This window comes from Leuresthes tenuis, unplaced genomic scaffold (assembly GCF_036924035.1).
Source record: "Leuresthes tenuis unplaced genomic scaffold, fLeuTen1.0.hap1 SCAF_12, whole genome shotgun sequence".
NCBI lineage: Eukaryota > Metazoa > Chordata > Actinopteri > Atheriniformes > Atherinopsidae > Leuresthes > Leuresthes tenuis.
The window spans coordinates 13,023,599-13,037,493 of NW_027325366.1; the positions used below are offsets into that span (position 1 = coordinate 13,023,599).

At 42.0% G+C, this 13,895-nt stretch overlaps 1 non-coding gene and 1 pseudogene across 1 annotated transcript; one reads left to right on the top strand and one right to left on the bottom strand.

Moving 5' to 3' along the window:
- Window positions 1-7,853: 7,853 nt before the first annotated feature.
- Window positions 7,854-8,041, top strand: LOC140320593 (U2 spliceosomal RNA). Its single transcript, XR_011918426.1, has one exon. It is a non-coding gene; the product is annotated as a U2 spliceosomal RNA (small nuclear RNA).
- Window positions 8,042-12,588: 4,547 nt separating this feature from the next.
- LOC140320651 (U2 spliceosomal RNA) lies at window positions 12,589-12,738 on the bottom strand (annotated as a pseudogene).
- Window positions 12,739-13,895: the final 1,157 nt, after the last annotated feature.

Genomic DNA, 13,895 nt, shown 5'->3' on the forward strand with positions numbered 1-13,895 from the left:
TTTGGGGTGCAGATGCTTAGAAATTCTGCTACCCTAATCGGGAGTTGTAAGTCTGGTTGGTGGAGGATATATTTCTTTGTTATTATAGACTTAAGTTGTTGATATTCTAGGAATTTATTGCTGCCTATCTCATGTTGTGATATGAGCTCATCAAATGAAATAAAATGTCCATTTTGGATTATATGTTCCAGATGTTTGATTCCTTTGATCTTCCACAGAGTAAAGTTTAGCATTTTTTTGTTTTGCAGGATGTCAGGATTGTTCCAGATGGGTGTAAGCTTACACGGGACAAGTGAAGACTTTGTTATTTTAAGAAATTCCCACCAGGCTGTCAGAGAGGTGCTGATGTTAATGCTTTTGAAACATTTGTGATTTTTTACGTTTTGACTAATAAGTGGCAGGTCAGAGATTTCCAGATTATCACACAATGCTTGTTCTATATTTATCCATGGTTCATCTATTGGGCTAGGTTTAAACCATTTTGATATATACTGTAACCTATTGGCTAAGGAATAGTGCTGAAAATTAGGTAAATCTAATCCACCCTGTCCTTGGTCTTCTGTAGGGTTTTTAAACTAATACGTGGTGGTTTGTTTTTCCACAGAAATTTGGAGATGCATGAATCTAGTGACTTAAACCAAGTAGCAGGTTGGTTTTATGGGGATCATTGAGAACAAATAGTTAACTTTTGGTAGTATCATCATTTTAATGGTTGTAACTCTCCCCATAAGTGATATAGGTAAGGACTTCCAACGAGAGAGATTGTCCTCTACTGTCTTTAATAATTGCACATAAATTAGCTTTGTTAGCTCTGAGAGCCTGGAGGAAATGTTTATGCCTAAATATCTAATATTTCCTGACTGTAAAGTGATCGCAGGTATATTCTGGACCCTACAGTTAATGGGCAGAACTGTGGTCTTAGACCAATTGATAGAGTAGTCAGAAAGTGCTGAGAATTTATTTATGAGTGTGATCGTGTGAGTGAGAGACGTCTGTGAGTTCTGAAGGAAAAGTAATACATCATCAGCATAAAGACTTATTTTATGCTCAATATTTTGGGGTTGGATGTCTTTAATATTTCTATCTTGTCTGATAGCAGCTGCTAAAGGTTTGATGAAAATAGCAAAAAGTGAGGGAGAAAGTGAGCAACCCTGTCTTGTACTTCTCTGCAGACTGAAGCTTGGAGAAGTTTGATCATTTGTCCTGACACTTGCATTTGGGGAGTCAGTTATTTTCTTGTGAGGAGATAAGAGACTTTAATAATAATATCTTGCAAGAGAGAACAACACAGTACAGAATACAGAGTTGCTCTGACCACTGAAGCAAAAACACACAGTTATATTGCCCGCTCATCACGTCATCTGTTTTTGGGTATAATTGATTGTTCTTCTAACTTTCCTCCCCAACCATCAGTTGAGGTTACCCAGACACACTCGTAAATACCAGCCTAACCCTGTCCCCCCTAAAGTGCACCTATCTCATTATAACAAGCCCACCATTGTAAAGAGGAATTTAAGAAAACAGGGCAGGGTGGTACCTTGCAGCTCGGTCATTTGCAGGTTATACACAGTAACACTCAATACAATGCATATAAGAATTATTTTCCATTACATTCCTCCCTTTTGATTATAATAATACCATTATATTAATCAACCCAAAAGAAACAAGGAAAATAATAACTTTATCTGTAAAACATCAGCCTGCATTTGCACACAACGTGAGTTTAAAATGCAGGCATCATAGTAATAAAGGGTCCAATGATAAACAATCAAAACATGAACAATTAAACATGATTATCTTCATCCCTCTCTAAGTCAGCGTCACTAGAGGAAAAATTTTGAAAGCAAGAAAGTTATTTGAGTCATTTGGTCTTTTACACACTGTTGTTTAGATGGACTACATAAAATGATGTCATCCACATACTGCAAAAGAGCAGAGCCTGTGGTTGATTGAAGTTAATCCAGACTAGCTTTGAGGGCAGCATTGTAAATAGTGGGACTTTCACAGTACCCCTGGCATAACCGGGTAAAAGTCCAAGATCTCCCTTCAAACTAAAAAGCAAACCAAAATGGGCTATCAGGGTGCACTGGTGACAAGTCAACCACTGAGAAAAACTGTGCATCTGATGTAATTTGAGACAAAATAGTGTGTGGGTTGGGCACAGTAGGAGCATGTGGCTGAACTGCAGCATTCACCGCTTGGAGGTCCTGTACAAAACGCCATTCATCTGGCTGGCCAGCATCTTTAATCTTTTTAACAGGAAACAATGGAGTAAGCACAGGTGAATTTTCAAAAGGAACAATAACGCCTGTTTTCTGAAAAGATTGAAAAACAGGTTTAATCCCTTTAATTGCTTCAGGCTTAAAAGGGTATTGTTTTTTACATGGACAAAAGTCTGATTTAGGGGTGACAATTACTGGTTCACAGCCTTTTATCAACCCCACATCATATTTGTTCTTAGCCCAAAGATCATTGGGCACTTCAGCCAACATGGGTATCGAGGACAAATCTGTTTCAGATAAAAAACATGCTTCAAAATGTGATTCTGTGGTAGGAATTAAGTCCACAGTTCTTTGACAATGCATTGTACTCAAAAATGTTTTTTTGTATGCTGACAATCGTTCAGAAAACATCAAATTTGGATCAGCAGGTGAAACAGTCCACTCCATTTCTTTCTGACATGTAGCAACAAACTCTCCCACACCTTGTCACTGCCAGTGTGTACGTTTGGCCAAGGAAATGTGAGGGCGAGTACCACAAACATTAAAAAAATCGAAGTGCTCTGGAGTGAGCGACACAGCCAATAAAGTAGGCGCACATATTTTTTCACTTCTTCTCATAGTCATTGTCAGGCCCCGAAGAAATGTGTGATGTGCAGTGCAAATCAGTAGGTTGCATGAAATCAGAAAGGGGTGAAACTAACGCTTTTGCTTCTTCCACTAGTTGTTGTGAAAAAGGAGAGCTGGGAAGTTTCCACTCATAAGCATATGTAAGTGCCGATGAATCAAACTGCACTGCTGTGAAAACTTTGTCAGGCTGTAACATAACCTTAACACCCTCTGGTGTAGAAGTTAAAATAATGCCTAATTTACACATGAGATCACAGCCCATCAGGTTAATGGGACACAACTCTGATAACAAAAATGAGTGTTTGAAGGAGAGCTCATCGGGAGTGACAACACGCAATGGGCATTGTCATTTTCTCCTTCACAACCTGGCCTGAGGCAGACATACAGTAAACGTGGTTTCCACTTAACTTTTGAGGACAATCAAACTCCCCTGACGTCACTACTGATGAACATAAGTTCCTATATTCTGAAAGAAATATCTTTGCTCTAGGACGGAAATAGCATGCAAAACTTTACTACGTGAATCACAGTCGGCAAGCGTTTCTTCACTACACAGAGCAGGAAAAATGTGTGAGTGTGTTTGTGCTATCACCCATCAGTGGAGGCTCCGCTGCCGCGTGACGTCCAGAACCTGCCTCCCACCCTCAGTCAGCCTTTTGCCCAATTTCATCACTTTTTAGCTGTGGACAGTCCTTCTTCCAGTGTCCAGTCTGGCCACAGTAAAAACAAATATTCGGATCATAGCTCTGGCGTGGCTCCTCTCCCACACGTCCACGTCTTCGACTTCGGCCTCGTCCTCTGTTTACACCGACTGCGTAATACATGGTCATGGTTGCCAAATGCAGCTCCTTTTCACACTTGTCCCTTTTGGTTGTCTTACGCGTCTCAACTTGGTTCTGAGCATGGCGAGCATATCGGCGAACGTCAGCCAAACGAGGACCCTCACACCATCCCACGTAAATGTTCTTTACTTCAGTGGCGACATCTATATAATATTGTCTGGGTCCCGTTAAAACATGTATTTTTCCCATCTAATTCCTTGTTTGCTTTAAAACAAGTATTCCCCATTTTCTATCCCTTCAGTAGCCAACCAGTTTGTATGGAGTACACTGGAGCAACTTGACTGATCAGTAAAACACTGCTTTTGTTGTCACCGCAAGGCTTCCCCCGTCGGTTGTTTCACTGAGACACTACTGAGTAACTACAACTCAACACAGTTTATACACATAACATTCATATACATACTAACAAACAAACAAACAATAATTTATCGCAATTTTCTCATCTCTGTTTGAACGTACACCCAGGTAAATATTCCTGTAGTCTTCTCATACCGACTATGGACCCATTCATTGTTTAACTTCACTGTTTTGCAAATCCTAATTGAATATTACACATTGACATTGAACTTTACTGGATAAGCAGGTCTTCATTGCATTCAGCAGCCTATATGTGAGCATCTATGTGTAAGCTGTTCTTCTTTGCATTTATCAGCAGCAAGCAATTCTTCACTGCACATGCATATGTAAATAGTAAAACAATTCCAATGTGTTAGCGAAACCTTCTATATCACAGTGGTTTCTAAGATCTATTTTAAGTTCTTTGCCATCAGTGAGATGACATAGTTTACAAAGTGTGTCAAATTATCACTGAAGATCTTTTCAGGAATTTCAAATCTAGAAATGAGTTATTTTACGCGTGATTTTGCTACTGAGAGTGCATCTGCTTGTGCACATGGAAATATTTCAGACCATTTGGTAAAAACCTCTGTTGTCACTGAGCAGAATCGTTTCCCTTAACATTAATTTAGTTCAATGAAATCTACACAATAATGAAATAATGAAATCCAAACAAATATGTTGAAAAAGATACACTGGCTTAGGGAATTATCTTCGTTTTGGTCTTAGATTGCCCTGTGGAATGTATTTTGCACATATTTGACCTGCTAGACAAAACTTTATTCATTTATTTATTCTAAAAAAAAAAATTAAATAATTAGTAAAACCATATGCTGTAAAAACCTTGTTCATTATTGCTTCCATCCCTCCTGTTGAGACATGACATGGTCCGTGGCTCAATACTGCAGCATATTTAAACAAATTCTTTGGCAGTATGGTTTTCCTTCCGGTCATTCATACGAGTCTATTGTAGATGGCAATTGAATAACATCTAATAATGCTAAAATATTTGTAGTTTATACATTTAGCTGTGGATGTCAACATACCTGTTTTTCCAATGCTGTGTTAACACATGTACAGTTGAGAAGGCATACTGACTGTCAGTGTAAACGTTAACAACCTTTTTGTTATTTAATTTACAAGCTTCAGTTAAAGCTACCAATTCGACTGCTTGAACAGAGTAATTTTTTGGTAGTTGGTGTTTTAAGAAAACTTCAGTTTCTGTTACTACTGCAAATCCTGTAGCATTTGTGCCATCAGGGTTTTTTGCTTGACCTGTTGAATAAATATAGTTATTTCTGCATTTTCATAACGTATATCAGTTAAGTCTGGCCTGGGTAAAACACTGATGGTTATTTCTGACATGCAATCATGAGGCTTTCCATCTGTGGGGTAGGTAGCAGTGTGGATGGATTAAGTGTAGCACATCTCTCGACAACAAGGTGTGGCTGTGAAAGAAGAACTGTTATGTAGGAGAGATGTCTGGTAAAGATATTTTGTTAAGTAACCATATCACAGCCACTGCATGAGGTACCTTAAGTGTTAATGGGTGAAATAACACCATTATTGTTGATGCCTGCACTGCCAATGGCTTCTGGCCATTGATTCAAAAGTACGATCTCGTCCCTGTTTCCCCCTTTCAGTGGACACTGGCCCCTAATTACCGCAATTCAGCAGGGGGTCTTTCATTAGGAGTACTGGACTCCCCCGTGCACGGTTTCAGCTCCGACCCTGGAAAGCGGAAAAAACGTTGAGATCTGGTTTGAGGACCCAATTGTTGAGAAAAGTCTCTCAATGAGACTCAGAGTTGCTGGAGTCAGTTAATGCAAATGTTTAATCTTGCAGCAAGTTCAAGAATGTGTGTGTGTATGGGTGTATGTGTGCGAACGTGTGTGAGTTTGTGTGTGTGAGAGTTTAAAGAACCTTTTATCCACAGGCAGGTCTTAACTAGTATGGCACGGGTCCAGCCTGTCTCATCTTTTTTGGAAGGTCCAGCGCTCGGCCGTAACCCTTCTGTCTGTTTGGACTCTCACATACATTCGGTTAATCATAGAAAAACGAGAACAAAACTTTTTAGCCCCTTAAATTCATAAAACAGACATGGTGCAGTTATTTCCATTCTAGAAAATAAGAGTAATCACCACCATTCCTATAAATTCTGGATATCCTAACAATCTGAATCTTTTTTAAATGTTCGATGAAGCCCTTTGCTGTTCTGTTTAGAGACTCAGCTGATCATAAACCAAGTTTTGCTCTTGAACCAAGCTTCTAAACTCTTCACCTTTTTCATTTCTCAGTTAGTATTCACTTTAAAACTGATTAAAAGAAAAAATAAATGAATGCCTATCAACAAATGTGGGATCTAAACTCTAGTGCTTTCTCTAAAATAATTTCCTTTCTCAATTCAGAAATGTGTGTGTGTAAGTCACAACACCCGTGACACCAAAACGGCTTTCTTTTCTCTCTTTTCTCTACACTCTGCACTGTGAGCACACACACCAAATCAGAAAGGCTTTTTTCTCTATTTTCTACATTATGGACTGTGGGGACACAAAACCGCTCTCTCTCTTTTTTTTTTTGATTGTGTGCCAGGGCGTTGTCTCACGTATTAGATTATGCTTAAGATACGAATGGGTTTATCAGTCACATCAGAATCCATACATACTGATCCTCCCGTAATAAAATGGTCGGATCTTATCAAACACACTTTGTTTCTTGTGACAAGTCAGCGAAACAGCGTATACACGTCAAGACACTGAATCAAGTTTGCCACAAGAACTCATAAGTTTGGCAGTATTGCTCTGCCGTCAGCAATCATACACCCATTTTATTTTCATGAGACATGTGCAGGCACCTGTTCATCTACTGTTCTATCACTATGAATTAGTTTATCTATTATCAATAAGGATACTTCTACAACTACTATCAAAGTATGTCCGGACTTCTTATGTTGTCAGTTGCTATATATGAATAAGTGGGTTGCTACTGAAAAGCATTAAGCATGTCACACAGCCCAAACATATAACATTTCAGGACACACCACACATTTAACAACCACAGTGAAGCGTGTCAAAGCCCAAACATGTAACATTCAACAGGACACTTACACAACACATTCAAATCAAACAGTCAGACAACATACAAGAACATATACCCCAGCCGGCATTGCTCCCTGCCTATTTTCCTACAACTCACTATGTGTGCGCACACCTTTATTCACAAACTCTTCAACTTATACTCTTTTACCGAAGCTGCTACAGCTCGATTGGCCAAATACCCTTAGATCCTATTTCGGTGAATTTGACATCTGCCTTGTATGTAACAGATTAGCGGTTTAGCAGTTTTAATTTAGTTTGAGTGAAGGAATTCATTTTATAGCAAAATCCGAAATCGTGAAGAACTCATGAAAGTAAGCTTATTCTCAGATTCCTGAAACTTTAGATTAGCTCTTTGTTTTACTGCAAAGTACAACGTTGAGCAGCACTAATGAGTTGTTTCTATTTTTGGCAGGCTTTACCTTTGCGGATGAAGCCCTTTCTGTCTGTGCAAAAGAAATCTTGTTACTGTGCAGAGTGACTTCTCTGAGTAGAGTCGCCTTACTTGTTGCGACTGTGCCGATGTTCGAAGCTGGAGTGCAAAGTTGTTGCTTGAATGGTGCTCGCTGGAGCGTGTGGTAGTGTAAAGTTATACCATTTAAAAGGGCTGAAGAGTGCTCAGTGCAGCGGGTGGGCGGAGGTGCAAAGTGACACTATGGCCATAAAAAGAACACCGCTACTAGTGCGCATTGTGCCAGGAAGGGCCCTCGGACGTGAACCAGTGGACAGTTATCGCTTCTCGGCCTTTTGGCTAAGATCAAGTGTAGTACCTGTACTTATCAGTTTAATATGTTATATGTCTATGCAAGGACTACATATTAAATGGATTTTTATCAATAGGAGTTGAAAAAGGAGCTTGCTCCGTTCACTCCAAGCATCGACCCGGTACTGCAGTGCCGCTGGGAACGGTGCGCTCTCCTCTGCTCTTGTGAAAAAGCAAACAGCGGTGCAGGATGGAAGTTTCTTTAATCTGCTGAGAAAAGAGAGTGAATGCGAAGCAGACGTTAACACGGCTCTGGGAGCGAGCCGAGTGCGGGCTAACCAGGAGAATTGCTTGAAAGAAACGCGACACCGAATGAGCGGTCAGAACAAAGCCTCAATACGGTGTTCCTGTGGTGTTTTTATAAAATGCGGTGTAAAAAAAGGTGTGAATGCCCCATAGAAAACTAAAAGGTGGAGCGGAAGTGTTCGGCTGCAAGAAGGTGTGAATGTCCGACTATATTTGGTGAAAAGCAGGTGAAGCAAGGTCTGAATGCCCAACCTTACATCATCAAAAGCGAGATCAGAGGTTTTTGGCTGCAAGAAGGCCATAGTTTGCCAAAAGCGGGTAAGGTGCGAATGATCGGCTAAATATCAACAAAAGTGGGGGCGGAGGTCTTCGGATGCAAGTGGGTGTGAATATCCCACCATACAAGTATGGTGGAGAGGAAGCTGTGAATGGCCGACCATAGTTTGCAAAAAGCGGGTGAGAAAAGGTGCGAATGTCCAACCATACATGATCAAAACAGGGAGCGGAGGTGTTTGGCTGCGACAAGGTGTGAATGTCCACCCATAATTAATGAAAAGCGGGCAACAAGTAGGTTCGAATGCCCAACCATACATCATCAAAAGCAGGAGTGGATGTGTTCGGCTACAAGAAGGTTTGAATGTCCGAGCATAGTTTGTAAAAAGCGGGTAAGAAAAGGTTCGAATGCCCGAACATACACCATCAAAAGAGGGAGCGGAGGTGTTCCGCTGTAAGACGGTGTGAATGTCCGACCATAGTTGGTAAAAAGTGGGTATGAAAAGGTTCGAATGCCCAAATTCGGCTGCAAAAAACTGTGTTCGGCTGCAAAAAGGTGTGAATGTTCGACTAAATTTTGTAAAAAGCGGGTAAGACAAGGTGCGAATGCCTGACAATCTATGATCAAAAGCGGGAGGAGAGGTCTTCGGATGACAGTGGTTTAGAATTTCCAACCATAATCTATAAAATGCGGTGAAAAAAAAGGTGTGATAGAACACTAAAAGGTGGAGCGGAAGTGTTCGGCTGCAAGAAGGTGTGAATGTCCGACTATATTTAGTGAAAAGCAGGTGAAGCAAGGTCTGCATGCCCAACCTTACATCATGAAAAGCGAGATCAGAGGTGTTTGGCTGAGAGAAGGCCACAGTTTGCGATGCAATAATTAAAGGCCTCATGCCAGATGTCGCCACTTAAGTAAAGAACATTTACGTGGGATGGTATGAGGGTCCTCGTTTGGCTGACGTTCGCCGATATGCTCGCCATGCTCAGAACCAAGTTGAGACGCGTAAGACAACCAAAAGGGACAAGTGTGAAAAGGAGCTGCATTTGGCAGCCATGACCATGTATTACGCAGTTGGTGTAAACAGAGGACGAGGCGGAAGTCGAAGACGTGGACGTGTGAGAGAGGAGGTCGAAATGGGCCACGCCAGAGCTATGATCCGAATATTTGTTTTTACTGTGGCCAGACTGGAAACTGGAAGAAGGACTGTCCACAGCTGAAAAGTGATGAAATTTTGCCAAAGGCTGACTGAGGGTGGGAGGCAGGTTCTGGACGTCACGCGGCAGCGGAGCCTCCACTAATGGGTGATAGCACAAACACACTCACACATTTTTCCTGCTCTGTGTAGTGAAGAAACGCTTGCCGACTGTGATTCACGTAGTAAAGTTTTGCATGCTAGTTCCGTCCTAGAGCAAAGATATTTCTCTCAGAATATAGGAACTTATGTTCATCAGTAGTGACGTCAGGGGAGTTTGATTGTCCTCCAAAGTTAAGTGGAAACCACGTTTACTCTATGTCTGCATCAGGCCAGGTTGTGAAGGAGAAAATGACATCGCCCATTGCGTGTGTCACTCCCGATGGGCTCTCCTTCAAACACTCATTTTTGTTATCAGAGTTGTGTCCCATTAACCTAATGGGCTGTGATCTCATGTGTAAATTAGGCATTATTTTAACTTCTACACCAGAGGGTATTAACGTTATGTTACAGCCTGACAAAGTTTTCACAGCAGTGCAGTTTGATTCATCTGCACTTACATATGCTTATGAGTGGAAACTTCCCAGCTCTCCTTTTTCACAACAACTAGTGGAAGAAGCAAAAGCGTTAGTTTCACCCCTTTCTGATTTCATGCAACCTGCTGATTTGCACTGAAGATCACACATTTCTTTGGGGCCTGACAATGACTATGAGAAGAAGTGAAAAAATATGTGCGCCTACTTTATTGGCTGTGTCGCTCACTCCAGAGCAATTCGATTTTTTTAATGTTTGTGGTACTCGCCCTCACATTTCCTTGGCCAAACCTACACACTGGCATTGACAAGGTGTACAGCATACAAAAAAATATTTTTGAGTACAATGCATTGTCAAAGAACTGTGGAATTAATTCCTACCACAGAATCACATTTTGAAGCATGTTTTTAATCTGAAAAAGATTTGTCTTCGATACCCATGTTGGCTGAAGTGCCCAATGATCTTTGGGCGAAGAGCAAATATGATGTGGGGTTGTTTATTGTTGAAACTAGATTAGAAGTAGATAAATATGAAGGACAAAGCAGTTTGAACTTGGTTTGAGAGAAGGAATTAATTTTATTGCAAAATCCGAATTCATGCATAACTCGTCAAATAGATAGTGATGTGTCGTTCGTGAGCGATTCGTTCGACATGAACAAATTTTTTATATGACTCGGGAGTAACGAGTTGTCTCAGTGAGTGATTCGTTCATTTTCATGCAGTACCCTTCCTCACCACATGGCAGGCGGCAGCTTCATAAGCTCAGTCAGCAGGACAGGAAACAGTATTGATTCGTTCATGACTCAACTCCTCGACTGACAGGTCCTCGCACAGGAAACAGTATTGATTAGTTTACGACTCAACTCCTTGGGTCTTCGTTCATTTGTCACGTTTTAAATTCTACGTTTCATTTGACAGGCTGAAGAGCAGTAGGCACAACAGTTCGTTCACAAACCGGATCATTAATCTCATAGACTATTCTACCATCAACAACTTGGAAACCACAATCGACTCTCTAGATGCAGAAAAAGCATTTAATGGAGTGAACTGGAAATTTTTTTACAAACTATGCTCGGACATTCAAACCTTCTTGTAACCGAACACATCCAGTCCTGCTTTTGATGATGTATGGTTGGGCATTCGCACCTTTTTTTTTACCCATTTTTGAGGAATTATGGGTGGACATTCACACCTTCTTGAAGCTGAACACCTCCTCTCCCACTTATGATCATGTGCGGTTGGATATTCGAACATTTTTTTTCATGTTTTCTAGCAATTATTGATGGACATTCAGACCTTCTTGCAGCTGAACACCTCCGCTCCCGCTTTTGATGGTGTATAGTCGGGCTTCCGAGCCTTTTCTTCCCCGGTTATTACAAATTATGGTTGGACATTTAGACCTTCTTGCAGCCGAAAACCTCCGTTCCCTCTTTTGATCATACATTGTCCGGCATTCGCACCTTTTCTTACCCGCTTTTTACAAACCATGGTCGGACTTTCACACCTTTTAGTAGCCAAACAACTCCGCTCCCGCTATTGATTGTGTACAGTCGGGTATTTTAACCTTTTCTTACCCGCTTTTTACCAATTATGGTCGGACATTCACACCTTCTTACAGCGGAACACCTCCGCTCCCTGTTTTGATCATTTATGGTCTGGCAATACTACCTTTTCTTACCCGTTTTTGAGTAATTATGGCTGGACATTCACAGCTTCTTGTAGCCGAACACATCCACTCCTGCTTTTGATGATGTATGGTATGGCATTCGAACCTACTTGTTGCCCGCTTTTCATTAATTATGGGTGGACATTCACACCTTGTCGCACCCAAACACCTCCGCTCCCTGTTTTGATCATGTATGGTTGGACATTCGCACCTTTTCTCACCCGCTTTTTGCAAACTATGGTCGGCCATTCACAGCTTCCTCTCCACCATACTTGTATGGTGGGATATTCACACCCACTTGCATCCGAAGACCTCCGCCCCCACTTTTGTTGATATTTAGTCGGTCATTCGCACCTTACCCGCTTTTGTTAAACTATGGCCTTCTTGCAGCCAAAAACCTCTGATCTCGCTTTTGATGATGTAAGGTTGGGCATTCAGACCTTGCTTCACCTGCTTTTCACCAAATATAGTCGGACATTCACACCTTCTTGCAGCCGAACACTTCCGCTCCACCTTTTAGTTTTCTATGGGGCATTCACACCTTTATTTTCACCGCATTTTATAAAAACACCACAGGAACACCGTATTGAGGCTTTGTTCTGACCGCTCATTCGGTGTCGCATTTCTTTCAAGCAATTCTCCTGGTTAGCCCGCACTCGGCTCGCTCCCAGAGCCGTGTTAAAGTCTACTTCGCATTCACTCTCTTTTCTCAGCAGACTAAAAGAAAGTTTCATCTTGGGGTCCCTGAAACTTCCATCCTGCACCGCTGTTTGCTTTTTCACAAGAGCAGAGGAGAGCGCACCGTTCCCAGCGGCACTGCAGTACCGGGTCGATGCTTGGAGTGAACGGAGCAAGCTCCTTTTTCAACTCCTATTGATACAAATCCATTTAATATGTGGTCCTTGCATAGACATATCACAACTTGGTTTGAGTGAAGGAATTAATTTTATATCAAAATCCGGAATTGTGTAGAACTCGTGAAACGACGCTTATTCTCAGATTCCTGAAAAGGTTTAGTGTTGTTCTCTCCTATCCTGCAAAGTACAACGTTCTTTTTTGTTTAAAGCTATTTGGACATGGATAAATATGAAGGACAAAGAAGTTTTAACTTAGTTTGAGTGAAGGAATTCATTTTATATCAAAATCCGAAATTGTGTAGAACTCGTAAAAATAAGCTTATTCTCGGATTCCTAAAGGTTTAGTGTTGTTGTTTCCTATCCTGCAAAGTACAACGTTCTTTTTTGTTCAAAGCTATTTAGACATGGATAAATATGAAGGAAAATGCAGTTTTAACTTGGTTTGAGTGAAGGAATTCATTTTATATCAAAATCCGGAATTGTGCATTATGGCAGCAGAATTGTAGTCTGAATACCTTTATGCCAAACAGATTTGCTTTGCCAAGGGAAGTTTTATAATTGTTTATTGTTTATGTTTACAATATATAAACTAGCAGAATAATTAATTCATCCTCCTGGTCCCTCCCACCCCGGAGAGGGCAGCCAGAGACTGGCTGCAATAGGCATCCCCGCTACCTGGGACCCAACACAGGGCAGGAGGGCCTGATGTCCACCAGGCTCGGGGCCTGCAGTCACCATATTCCGGGAGCTACTGTACCCCCAGAAGGAACCCATCCCGCCCCACCCCACTCAACCCAACCCCACCCCAGAGGACCTCTACAAAAACAAACAAACAACAACAAAAATCAAACAAACAAACAAACAAATCACCCGGTTACACCAGTCGCAGCAGCCCGGGCCTGAGACCCACCATCACCCAGGCCCCCCCAGGCCCCCCCCAACAGGGGAAAAGCACACCCCCATACAGACCCCCTCCTCCTCACCGCACGCCCCAACACCCTAAAAAAAACAACCACCTGCGGACACCTTGGAGTTCCCAGAGCAACAAGGCCGGCACCAGGACCTGCACCAACCCACGCATACTGTGGCATGTCCAGGGCAACCCAGACCCCCCAGGCACAGGCAGGGCCCCGCCCCGGGCACAAGGCAGCGGCAAGCCCCCAGGTCCAGGCCCAGCTCCACCACCCACGCCAGAGCGGCCCCGTCACCCGGTACAGAGCCAGCAGCCACCACCCCAAGGC